The sequence below is a fragment of the Aethalodelphis obliquidens genome, unplaced genomic scaffold, assembly GCF_003676395.1.
Source record: "Aethalodelphis obliquidens isolate GAN/ISIS:26980383/991018 unplaced genomic scaffold, ASM367639v1 scaffold100, whole genome shotgun sequence".
Lineage (NCBI taxonomy): Eukaryota > Metazoa > Chordata > Mammalia > Artiodactyla > Delphinidae > Aethalodelphis > Aethalodelphis obliquidens.
This window is the reverse complement of record NW_020838044.1, coordinates 2,657,986-2,670,193: the sequence shown is the minus strand read 5'-3', so window position 1 is coordinate 2,670,193 and position 12,208 is coordinate 2,657,986.

The following is a 12,208-nucleotide window of genomic DNA, read 5'->3' as shown; positions in this document are numbered from 1 at the left end:
TTCTCTCCTCTGTAATCTCATCTAACTTTTTTTAAATTAATTAATTAATTTTTGGCTGCATTGGGTCTTCATTTCTGTGCGTGGGCTTTCTCTAGCTGTGGCAAGCGGGGGCCACTCTTCATAGCGATGTGCAGGCCTCTCACTATTGAGGCCTCTCTTGGTGCGGAGCACAAGCTCCAGACGCGCAGGCTCAGTAGTTGTGGCTCACGGGACTAGTTGCTCCACGGCCTGTGGGATCCTCCCAGACCAGGGCTCGAACCCGTGTCTCCTGCATTAGCAGGCAGATTCTCAACCACTGCGCCACCAGGGAAGCCCTAACTTTTTTTTTTTTATCTTTATTGGAGTATAATTGCTTTACAATGGTGTGTTAGTTTCTGCTCTATAACAAAGTGAATCAGTTATACATATACATATGTTCCCATATCTCTTCCCTCTTGCGTCTCCCTCCCTCCCACCCTCCCTATCCCACCCCTCCAGGCTGTCACAAAGCACCAAGCTGATCTCCCTGTGCTATGCGGCTGCTTCCCACTAGCTATCTCTTTTACGTTTGGTAGTGTATATATGTCCATGCCTCTCTCTCGCTTTGTCGCAGCTTACCCTTTCCCCATCTAACTTTTAACAGAGCACTATATATGAGCTGACATGTCAATCTTTTCCATCAGTCTGCAAGATCAACAAGACGGATCTATTTCCCAAGGGCCAGCACCAATTCTGGAACCAAATTAATCTGGGTTCAAATCTAGGTTATCTTAAAAACTGCAGTTGGTCCTATTTAAAATGTATAGGTTTTACACTTAAATGTAAATGTCTAACATTCTTTTTACATTTCAGATGTAAGACAATATGAATAGAGCAGAAACAGTACCGCCTCACACAAACAGCAAAAATAATAATAAATCCAAGCTCTGCTACCTGTTACTATGTAACCTCGTGAAAGTTAGCCTCTCTGAGTCCCAATTTCCTCCTCTGTAAAATGAGGATTCCACCAAGCTACCTCACAGCTATACTATGAGGATTAAATGAAAACATACTTGTACCAAGCAAAATACCCTTCATACACAGTAGCTGATAATTTCCTTTCTTCTTCTTTCTACATCAAAGCACAAGAGTAAGAAAATCAATGATTTACTAGGAACCACTCTATCCGTCCCCCTTTCCCTCTTGAGCAATAACTGTTCTCAAAAGACGTTAACTACCTAGGGCAACTAGATTCTTTCCTCCTATGAAAGCAAACTATACATTTTAAGCAGAACCAACTACAGGGAGTTCCCTGGTGGCCTAGTGCTTAGCATTCAGGGCTTTCACTGCCATGGGCGGGGTTCAATCCCTGGTTGGGGAACTGAGATCCTGCAAGCCGCGCGGCCAAAAAAAAATAAAATAAAATAACCCACAAAACAGTAAAAGTAGAACCAACTAAAGAACTCCAAGTTGAATTCTGATTTACATAGGCTTTATGACTCTTACACAACAGGGCAGTTCTTCATCCTACTCCATGCTAACAGCCCCTCTAAACCTGGGCGGTATGGATCAAGAAAGACTGACTCCCTAGACTACAGGAAGCTAAAGACTTCATAACTAATGTATTCACTATATTAACAATTAACTTTAAATGTTCCTATTCATTTACTCCTGCCCTTGAACAATATTATAAGATGTTAACACATTTCTAAGTAACCATAATCTACAAATACTATCTCAGACAGATACAGGGTTTCAAGAAAAGCAAGAGTACACTGATTTTCTATCTCCTTCCCCCTCAAGATATCCCATGGGACAAAGAGGAAACAAAGAGGCTTAGCATGTGTCTGGAGAAGTAGGCTGGTGAAGAACTTTATTTCAACATCTAATACATACTAGTCACTGAGGCAGACACATTTTATATTTAATCTTAATTTAATATTCACAAACTTTGGAAGAAAATACTATGATGACTATTTTACAAATGAATAAACTTAAGGTCAAAGTAATTAAACACCCAGTAAGTAGAGGAGTCATAACTCAAACTCAAACTGACAAAAAACCCTACACTTTCCCCTTCACACAACCCTGGCTGCTTAGCAGTGTCACAAGATTACGAAGCTAATTTAATTGTAAGCAGTTATCTTATAATAAATTTGTTCTAACTCAAATTGGCATAAACTTTTAATATCTAGATTGAAATGAAAATGAGGATGCAAAATACCTAAGAACCAAAACAAACAAATTAAAGCCACAAAACACATCTGCTACAATGCAATAATAATGTAGTTGTTAAAGATAATGAACTTTTTTAGGTCTTCCAATATTCACCAACCCTGACCAAAGAAGGTAATGCCTAAGTATGTGCCACTTATAATTCCTCAATACTAAAATATTAGTTGAAATGTTTATAAAGTATATAAAGTATTATCTATAAATATACATATTTAGTAGAGCATAACTTGAACATAAAAGTTCAATAATACTTTCTTCACAGTTACTTGCTGAGATATTTAAAACTATTAAGATACCATTTCTTGCTGTTCTTACTCTAAGAAAATGTCATACCACCACTGTAAAAGGAATTTTCTATATACGTTGTTCAGGAAATACTATTTCTGATACTAAAACTCTACCCACACAGAGCAACTAAGCCCGTGTGCCCCAACTACTGAGCCTGCTCTCTAGAGCCCGTGAGCCACAACTACTGAGCCCATGCACCACAACTACTGAAGCCTGCACGCCTAGAGCCAGTGCTCCGCAACAACAGAAGCCACCGCAATGAGAAGCCCACGCACAATGAAGAGTAGCCCCGGCTTGCGGCAACTAGAGAAAGCCTGCGCGCAGCAATGAAGACCCAATACAGCCAAAAATAAATAAAATAAATAAATTTATAAATAAATAAAACTCCACCTTATAGTACTTTTAAGTTTTTAAAGTTCTTTCCCACCTATTACCTCATCAGCATCATGCCAATCCTATGAGGAAGATGGATAGGTATTAATATTCCTGTCTTACACCTAAGGACAAAAGCAAATTAAGACCAAGTTATTTGCCTAAAGTTACAAAGCTAGTCCTAATGGAGCCAATTCTGAAAACTAATTAACAACGCTGATTAGATCACAGCCCCTGGCTTTTCTTCTTTAATGATTTTCTAAAAGTATAATAAAAGCAACAATTACTTAAATGGACTGAAATAATTTGTGATATTTTTCAAATAATCTAGGCATATTAACATATGTGATGCTATGTTTGTTTGCAAAAAATTAGCTCCTTAGCACATAAACTTGCCTAATTGTAAAACTGGCTTTTTCCATGAGAAAAAAAAAAGCACACTGTGTATTAATATTTGATTTTAGATCTAATTTTTAAAAATCCAAACCTAGTTCCTCTGAGGACCTCATTATAAAACCAAAGCCCAATACTTATTAAAAGCCTTGAGGGTTTCTCTTAAAACAGAATCAACTTGTATACGGCTTTAAGACATATATACATAAATATTTGCCTCATTTGGCTACTCATTCACCACAAATATCTACCTAAATGTCTCACATTTATCACCCATGGTCTTAACATGGGGACACAAATGAAAAACGACAAAAGTCCTTGTAATCACCTTTAAATCGGTCAGTTTAAAATTCATGTTTTAGGGCTTCCCTGGTGGCCCAGTGGTTGAGAGTCCGCCTGCCGATGCAGGGGACACGGGTTCGTGCCCCGGTCCGGGAGGATCCCACGTGCCGCGGAGCGGCTGGGCCCGTGAGCCACAGCCGCTGAGCCTGCGCGTCCAGAGCCTGTGCTCCGCAACAGGAGAGGCCACAACAGTGAGAGGTCCGCGTACCGCAAAAAATAAATAAATAAATAAATAAAATAAAATTCATGTTTTATTTCTGAGAGGGAAGCTGGCATTACCTAGGATCACTGAGACAAATAAGACTATCATTTCTTTAAAAAGAAGAACTTACTCTCTGGTACATTCCAACAGAAGCTAACATAACTTAAAAATCTACTTCTATCCAAAACGATGATCAGTAACAACCTAGTGACATTGTTTCAGGCATGCAGAGAATAAGACAGGGTGACCAACTGTCTGGCTTGCCTGGAAATCAGTGAGTTCCTGCGACCTATGACTCTCCGTTTTAAAAGCAGGACAAGCTGGCCACCCTTACTAAGGAGTAAAGACACATCTGGATGTCTGGATACTTGACAGCAGGCAGCTAGAGACTAAAGTTTTTTCTGTCCACATTTACCAACAGTCACAAATTCAATTTATTTTTACATCATTCAAGCTCCAGTGAACACATAGAAACAAAGAGGATACACAGTAGTACTTAAGGAAGGGAGGCATACAGTTTTAATGAAAATCCACTTTCAGGCATTAACTGACCAAGGACTTGTGAAGTGAAATTTTAAAAACTGAATTAACTTTCCCTATTGAAAAATTTCCAACTTTCGCTTTTACACTATTTTTACAAAACTAACAATTTGGGCCAAAATAAAGCCAAGATGTCCCACTCTTTGGTTGGTGTCAACCAACTTCAACATTCTCTTAGTAAGGAAAAGAGAAACCTATCCCTTAAGAGCAGTATTTCATGAGCAAGGAAATGACAGATAAGTTTTAAAGAACAAGAGCTAATATTACCTTCCTTCAATATCCCAACTAGTCAAAGTTTAGTATAAATTAATTTACAAACACCAACCTGTAGATCAGAGGAGTTTATCACACTTGATTAAACCATTTCAAGGCTAAATGCCCCAGCTGTGCAGCATAGTCCTCTGAAGCCATAGTAATAAGATAACTCACCAACTGCCAGGTGTCTTAGGTTCTACGATTAATGGGTGTCTGCCTGGATGAGAACACATGTATGTGCCCAACAGACGACCTCGTCCTGCTTGGCTAAGAGAGGAGAGAAGCTAAAAAACTAGTCAGTTGTACAGTACTTGTTTTATAATGGAAAGAATCAGACTTTGCCCCAGAGAAGAGACTTACAATTCATGCAGACTTTTTAAATGTCCTCTGTACATATTTTATATCACTTACCAGAAAACGACAATAAAGATCTAAGAGGATAAAAACCAATTTTATCACCCCGAAATGAGATATAAGTGAAAGTGAAAATTATCATATTGAGTTCACTGCTTCAAGAAATGTGAAGTCAGAGTCACGAGAAAAATAAATCCATATTTAAACCCTCCTATTACATTTAATGACTTGATGTCAGTTTCCACTCAAGTAAAAATCAGTAGTTCATATTTGCGTTCTAGTACACTAATGTATATATCCTTATGTGAAAACTGATACCATGCCACAGTTAATACGGGTTTATAAATATGGAGTTTAAAAGAAACTTACCCTTTCCCTTTGTGCAGCTCTGACTTCCAACCCAGTTTCTATAGAAACAGAAGGACAAGTGCCAGTGCCAGAAGTCTGCCAATTAGAACTCATCTTTTAGTTGCTGAATAATAAAGCCATATCCCAAAGTCGGCTATAGGTTTTTGATTGTCAGTAGTTCCTAAAAAGAAACCCAGGAGGAAAAAAAGACATTTTAACCAATTACTATACTTAGAAATGTTCCCTCCTTTAAACTTGGCTATTAAAAAAAAATAGAGGAGGTAGATCCAATACCATGTGTTAAATTTTTTTTTTAAATTAGGGCTTCAGATATCTCTAAACTTAAGGAGCAGCAAATAGAAGAAAAGGCGTCTCTGAAGGTTCAAAATAACTTTAAACCATTAATATTAAAGAAAAAAACACTCATGTATCACAGAAATAAAGTATTTCCAACCACCAAACCTTAAAGTTCAGATGAATTCATCCTTTTCGTGGAATGAATTTCCAGTAAGATTAATAACACTGCAGAGGGTAAACTTCATAAATGAAATTTGTCAGGAGAAATAAATGATACAGGTTAAGTCTCCACTAAAAAATAAAAAAGCACCTCTCATGTCTCAGGAGAAATCTATAAATCATAAAACCACCCTAGCAAAGTTTTCTAGAGACGCTGACATTGCTGTGCTTAATGAAAAATCCCTCTAAAACACATGCCAATTTAAAAATTAAAAAATGGTGGGATGAGAATAATCTGGCTGCAATTTTTTATTTGATATCAACATAGTTGCTTGGTTAATGTATTTTAGAATTTTTTATCATAAAAACTTATGCATTAAAAATAGCATTTCTGTATCTAAATTGATATCATGCAATTTACAGTATTTTCTGAACATTCACATTGGTCCATTCCCTTCAATATATACAAATCTTAATATTTATTATTTGTCACTGTGAACTTTAACATAATTAGATTCTTGTTGCTATGTGAGGAAAATCAGTTTATTAATGAAGTTATTATCATACAATTAAAAACAAAAGCAATTAGGAACCACTCCTCAGTCCTGTCCATATCCATCCCCTCCATAGAAAGCTCTGAACCTACCTCTACCAAATTTTCTAAATTATGGGGTACCTATCAGTACAGTGTCTCAAATATCCTCATCTGTATCTATAAAAAAATAACATATTCTATCTCACAATGAAAAGAGTGGGCTAGAACAGAATAGGAGGGAGAGAAAAAAATAAAAGTGTAACAAAATAAGCAAGAACCAACCAACTAGGATAGACAACAATAACCCCTCCCCTATCTTGGTGGCAGAGACCCTCTGGTAATTCTCTGGTCACCAGAAGCTCACTACCTATGAACTCTTGTTCTTAATTTTCTTATTGAAATATTTTTTTTAAATCTTTAAAGTAAATGTCATTGACTAATGCACAAATCTGAGAATCTTATGCATGAGGGATAAGATTCTAATCACCCATTTTTATTACAAAGGACATTTATATATCTGCATCTTAATAAGTACTTCTCAAACCTTCCAGTACAGAGGAATCACCTAGGGATCTGAGTCCATTCAGTGGGTCTGTGTGAGGCCTTGCAATTCTACATTTCTTAACAAGCTTCTAAGTGATGCTATTACAACTGGTCTGAGGGCCACACTTTCAACAGCAGAAATTCTAGAAGACTAAACAATATACATACTCTACTGAACCCAAATTATACTCTGAAAGTTTTTCGCTTTGATGTTCCAACAGTTTTTAAGAGGCTGATTGTGCGTGTGTTGGTCCGTATGTTTAAGATTTGTCTCTAGGGCAGTGGTTCTCAACCCTGGCTACATACTGGAATCACGTGGGCACTTAAAACAACAGTGGGGCCTTGGCAGAGCCCCACTGTACCTAGATCAATTTAAATAATCTACGAGAGACTCCCAGCTATTGGTACTGAAAAGTTCCTTGGGTGATTTTAATGCATAGGCAGGTTTGAGACCTCTGCTACAAAATGCAGAAAAATTCTAAAGAGTGTATTTATTGAAGTGTTTCTCTATAAAAGAATATACACAAACGATATGCTTATCTTGGGAGCAAGGTAAAACTACTGACAGTCAATTTCTATATGCTAAAATACAATTTTATCAAACAACACTTTTCTCAATATGCCTTAAAAATATGTAATAAAAATATATATGTATATGGTGCCTCAAAGTGTTAATTTTACCTGTAATAATATTTCTACCCTGAACATAGATGCAATAACAAGCTTATGCATGACAGCTTTTTATTAAGCCCCTTGCTTGGGTAAAAGGAAAATCTGCTGGTTACGTGAGAAAGGTCAGATACTAATTCACTACTTTAAAACTGTATACACACATGTAACTGGCTTGCACAGGATGACAGCCATTCCACAAAAACCCTCTAAATTGATTTTTAGTATTGAAGTTTGGTTTGACACCACTAGAAAAATTACAAGTTATGAAATACAGAAAACATGGTCAGTGTGTTATAGCAGAAACTATATGTGACTATAGTGTAAACTGTCATGACAGTTTGCTGAAAGCAGAAAGAATAAAAAATGACATGTTGAGAAAATGAGGATGTACAAGGAGGAAGAACTCAGGGTAGTCAACAATTATGAGCCTGAAGAAGAAATAAAATCTCTATTACAGTATTTAAATAAAAGAACACTGCTTATCTCTGAGCAAGAACATATTCACCGTCTTGCAGAGAATTTGAAATGTTCATTTATCTTTGATGTGTAAATGGTTGAAAGATTTCCTGTTTTGAATTACTCATACTGTTTGTCTTCAATTTCTGTAGCTAATTAATTAATTCTTCAAATATCTGGGTACCTATTATATACGAGGCAGTATTCTAGATCTTGGGAATAATTGAAAGAAATCTGAAAGACATTTATTTGTTACTTCCCTGAGACACGTAGTCAAATCTTGATCAAATCACTTCATCCCCCTGCTTAAAACCTCCAATGGCTTTCCATTGCATTCAGCTTTAGAATACAATCTAAACCCTTTGTTCTTGGCAACAAGGCCCTAACTTAGTTTACTACCTACCTCCCTTCTTTCATCAGAATATGAGCTCCATGAGACATAAGGAGCTGTTTTCCTCACCAATATACTCCCAAGACCTAGAATACTACCTGATACATAACAGGTACCTAAATATTTGAAGAATTAAATAATTAGCTACACCAATCAAAGACAAACCAAGTATTGATAATTCAAAATGGGAAATCTTTCAACCATTTACAAGTCAAAGATACACTCAACTTTACCTATAATTCCATTGTATCTCAATCCTATTAGTAACCTAGTTAGGAGGTAGTAGAGAAAAGTGATGGTTCATTGATGGAAAACAACTTACGTTGTGTACACACACACATACTCACTCAATCCTACAATTGCTTTCAATTTCAAGATAGACTACAATCACATTATTTTTTAGATTAACTGAAAACTCAAGGATACTTCAATCAGTTTCTGGCTATGTACCCCTCAGCCAAGTCATAAAACTTTTCTGGTACCCCTTTAGCATTTCATAAACTCAACAGCAACGCTTCTTCACAGACAGTTATAAGGTAAAATTAAATACTAAGCTAGATTGAATTCCTGGGAGATATAATTACATGACTATAAAACAATTACTTAAGTGACAATTTTAAGTAATAAATTCCACGGCATTTGCAGTTTCATTCTGCTTGTCTCTTCAATAGCTCTGAATTTATCTTCTGGAAGCTCCTCTCAGCTTCAGAATCTGAACACTATTCTGGCTCTCCTACCTGAGCCTCTTTTCTAGCACCATCTTCCCTTCCCATGCCTTAAATATGACATTACCCCAAGTTCATAACTTCAACACTCTACTCTCTGTGGGTTAGTGTTGCTCAACCCATGGCCACTGACCACAGACTACATCAGAATTACCCGGAGGGCTTGCAAAAGAACAAAGACTCCTGGGCCATGTTGGCCCTAACAAAGCCCAGAATTTCTGGGGTTGGAGCCAAGGGCCTGTATGTTTCCCAAGAACCTCAAATGCTGATACACTATAGTATGAAATACACTATCCAGACATTTTCTCCAGTTTGCAGCTTTAATCCCATCCCAGCCGCTGGAAAAAAAGTGAGGTATGACAGTACAGTGACCAAGAGCCCTAGCTAGAACAAAAGCCTGGTTAGAACCCTGGCTCTATCACTTACTAGCTGTCAGACTATGGTCTGTGGTGAAAAGTGGATGAGACAATGTTTGTCGAGGACTTGGCAGAATGCTATTTAATAAGTGACTGCTATTAGTATTGTTGCTTTACATCAGCACCCCTCAACTGATTATCCATCCTCACTCCCCACCTGCCTAAAACTGGCTTGCCTTTCAGGACTCCCTATTTTGTTGACCCAACTACATTACCAGTTTTCTAGGCTCAGCCTGCATCTTTTCCATGTATCAACTTCTATTATTATTCATGCTTCTTGGCCTGACATCTCAATCCCAACCTCCCTCCACCATTCTATATCCTTCTCTAACTAACAAATTATTTTGTAAAGCCTTTCTTGACCACCCCAGCTTAAAGTTCATATACTCAATCATATACCCATATGGCCAGTAAAAATTCAATTAATCAAATTTGACCTGTGACATCTCTCATAGTTGTCTTAAACTATGAACTTTTTTCCCCTGATATTTAACTATTTACCTGTTTATATCTAGTTTCTCCAATTAGAGTACAAGTTGCTGACAGGGGTAGACACTATTTGATACTTTGTTCTACATACTCAGCATCTTAGTTCTTAACATACAGCCAGCATTTAATTTATACAGGAACCCTACCTGAATGCTTAATATCACAGCATTTGGGTACAGAAGCATGCTAAGTAATTTTACCTCAAAATCAAAATCTCTTTTTGGTTGCTTCTTAGCAACAATCTTGTCTGAGGTTTGAAGGAATTTTGTTACTCAATAAACTCCTCTGCTTAGAACGTATAACTAGGTTATAATCCAAGTTTTTAAGTAAAAATCCTATTTTAACCAGAAAAGCTTAAAAAGAGCAAACTTGAATGGGAAATGGTGGTGATGGTCAGATAAGCCATAACCATATATCCTATTGCAAAGAAGAAAAATAGATGCTGTACAAGCCATAAGCACTAAATTTATTGCCTCAGATAAACAGCTTGTAAATAATAATGTGCCTTAAGCTACTGAAGTGGCAATTTATAAAATCTAGGTTGTTTTACTAAACTCAGGGTAATCCCCATTTTCAATTTTAATACAACCAGACTTTTCAAAATGAGCACAAGTCAACTCAGGGGTGTTCTTGGAACTATTTCCTTTATAGGAGAACCCTAAATTTAGATCATACAAAAGACACTGGAAAAACCACACATATAATTCCAAAGGGCACTTTCCAATTTATAAAACCAGAACTCTAGATCTAATACTCAACCCAATTAATATTTTTTCTTCATGGTACAGCTGGAAATAAAATGATTTCATGAGTAGTTTCAAAAAACTGTGTATCCTTCCATTTTGCATGACATGGTTTCAGATACAAATAAACAAATGCACTGTCTGCAACATTTTTTCTTCTTCTTGAAAGATGAAGCCTGAGATCTTAGAAAGATACCAAACATGGAGAAATATGTAGAGTGTAACAAAATCTTCCTCAAATTGCCAGTGATTTTAAATATTTTTTTACTAATTGTAAAAACTACTTAACGGGCTTTCAGTAGTCAGAGAAAGAAAACACACTGGAAATTAACATTTCCAACAGGAATAAACTGTTTAAAGAAATGTACATGAGAGATCATTTACCAACTCATGTTTTAAAAACTGTTGAAATGACATACTGAGAACCTAAAAACCATCGCACTTCACTTTTCCCCTCTGGAAAGAGATGAAAGATAAAAATCTCATGAAAAAGAAAAATTCTCTTCAAAATATTTGATCCCATTTAAAATAAGGCAAGGAAACCTAAGTTGTATTATACATTCAAGAAGTTGTGCTTGTATTAAGCGGCCAAAGCCTCACACTTGATTAATGTTGGAGGGAGGGGCTGGAAGGGCTCAGAAGGCTGGCAGGGCTAAATGGACAATGAAAATGGTTAAGCGCTAGATCTTCCTCAACACTGCCCATTCACCTCCTAAAGTTCATTGTAGCTACCTAATTTTATAATTAAATAAATCTCCCTGTGGAAAAAGAACAAAATTAACTATTTTGGCTAAGTTATCTGTCATTCCCAGTCTGATAATACACTTTTTTGCTATACATACTAAAATATTCTTAACTTGGAGGTTTAGAAATCAGTGTTTGTAATAAGCAACATTTTTACACCAGCTGAGTTCTTCCAGCACCATTAAATCACCACTAAGGGTGAAGGCTATGGCTAAAAGAAAACGTCAATTTTTTGTAGATCCAAATCCATAACCAGGATTTTAATACTTTGGCTCTCACATTAAAATAATTTTTTCAAACGTTAAAACAAATTTTAAAACTTAAAACTCAAAATATCAAGTAGAACAAAAGTTCTGGCCTGCAACTTTGTTAATACAACACTTTGGTGAGGGGAGGAAGCTAGTAACAGCAGCAGAGTACCTAAAGACTTCCAATCAGAGAAACATACCCCAAAACATTAAAAGCCCTCACCCTAATAATTATAATGCATTTTGACCTCTAAAAACCCTCTTACCTGTTTACAAGAGTTTATACAGCTGTTTGCCACTGGAACACCACCTTGCAGAGTATAAGCGTGGCATCCTTTGTTGATAATCACCTGTTGCCTAAGTAATCATCATCCCGCATGGAGACAGACAGCACTAGGCCTCTTCCATCCGAGGTTAAAATTCAAAACAAGCCCAACAAGCCTGCATTTCAAGGTGGTCTTCGTCTGCAACTAGTTAAGTTTAAAACTGGCAAACAACAATGG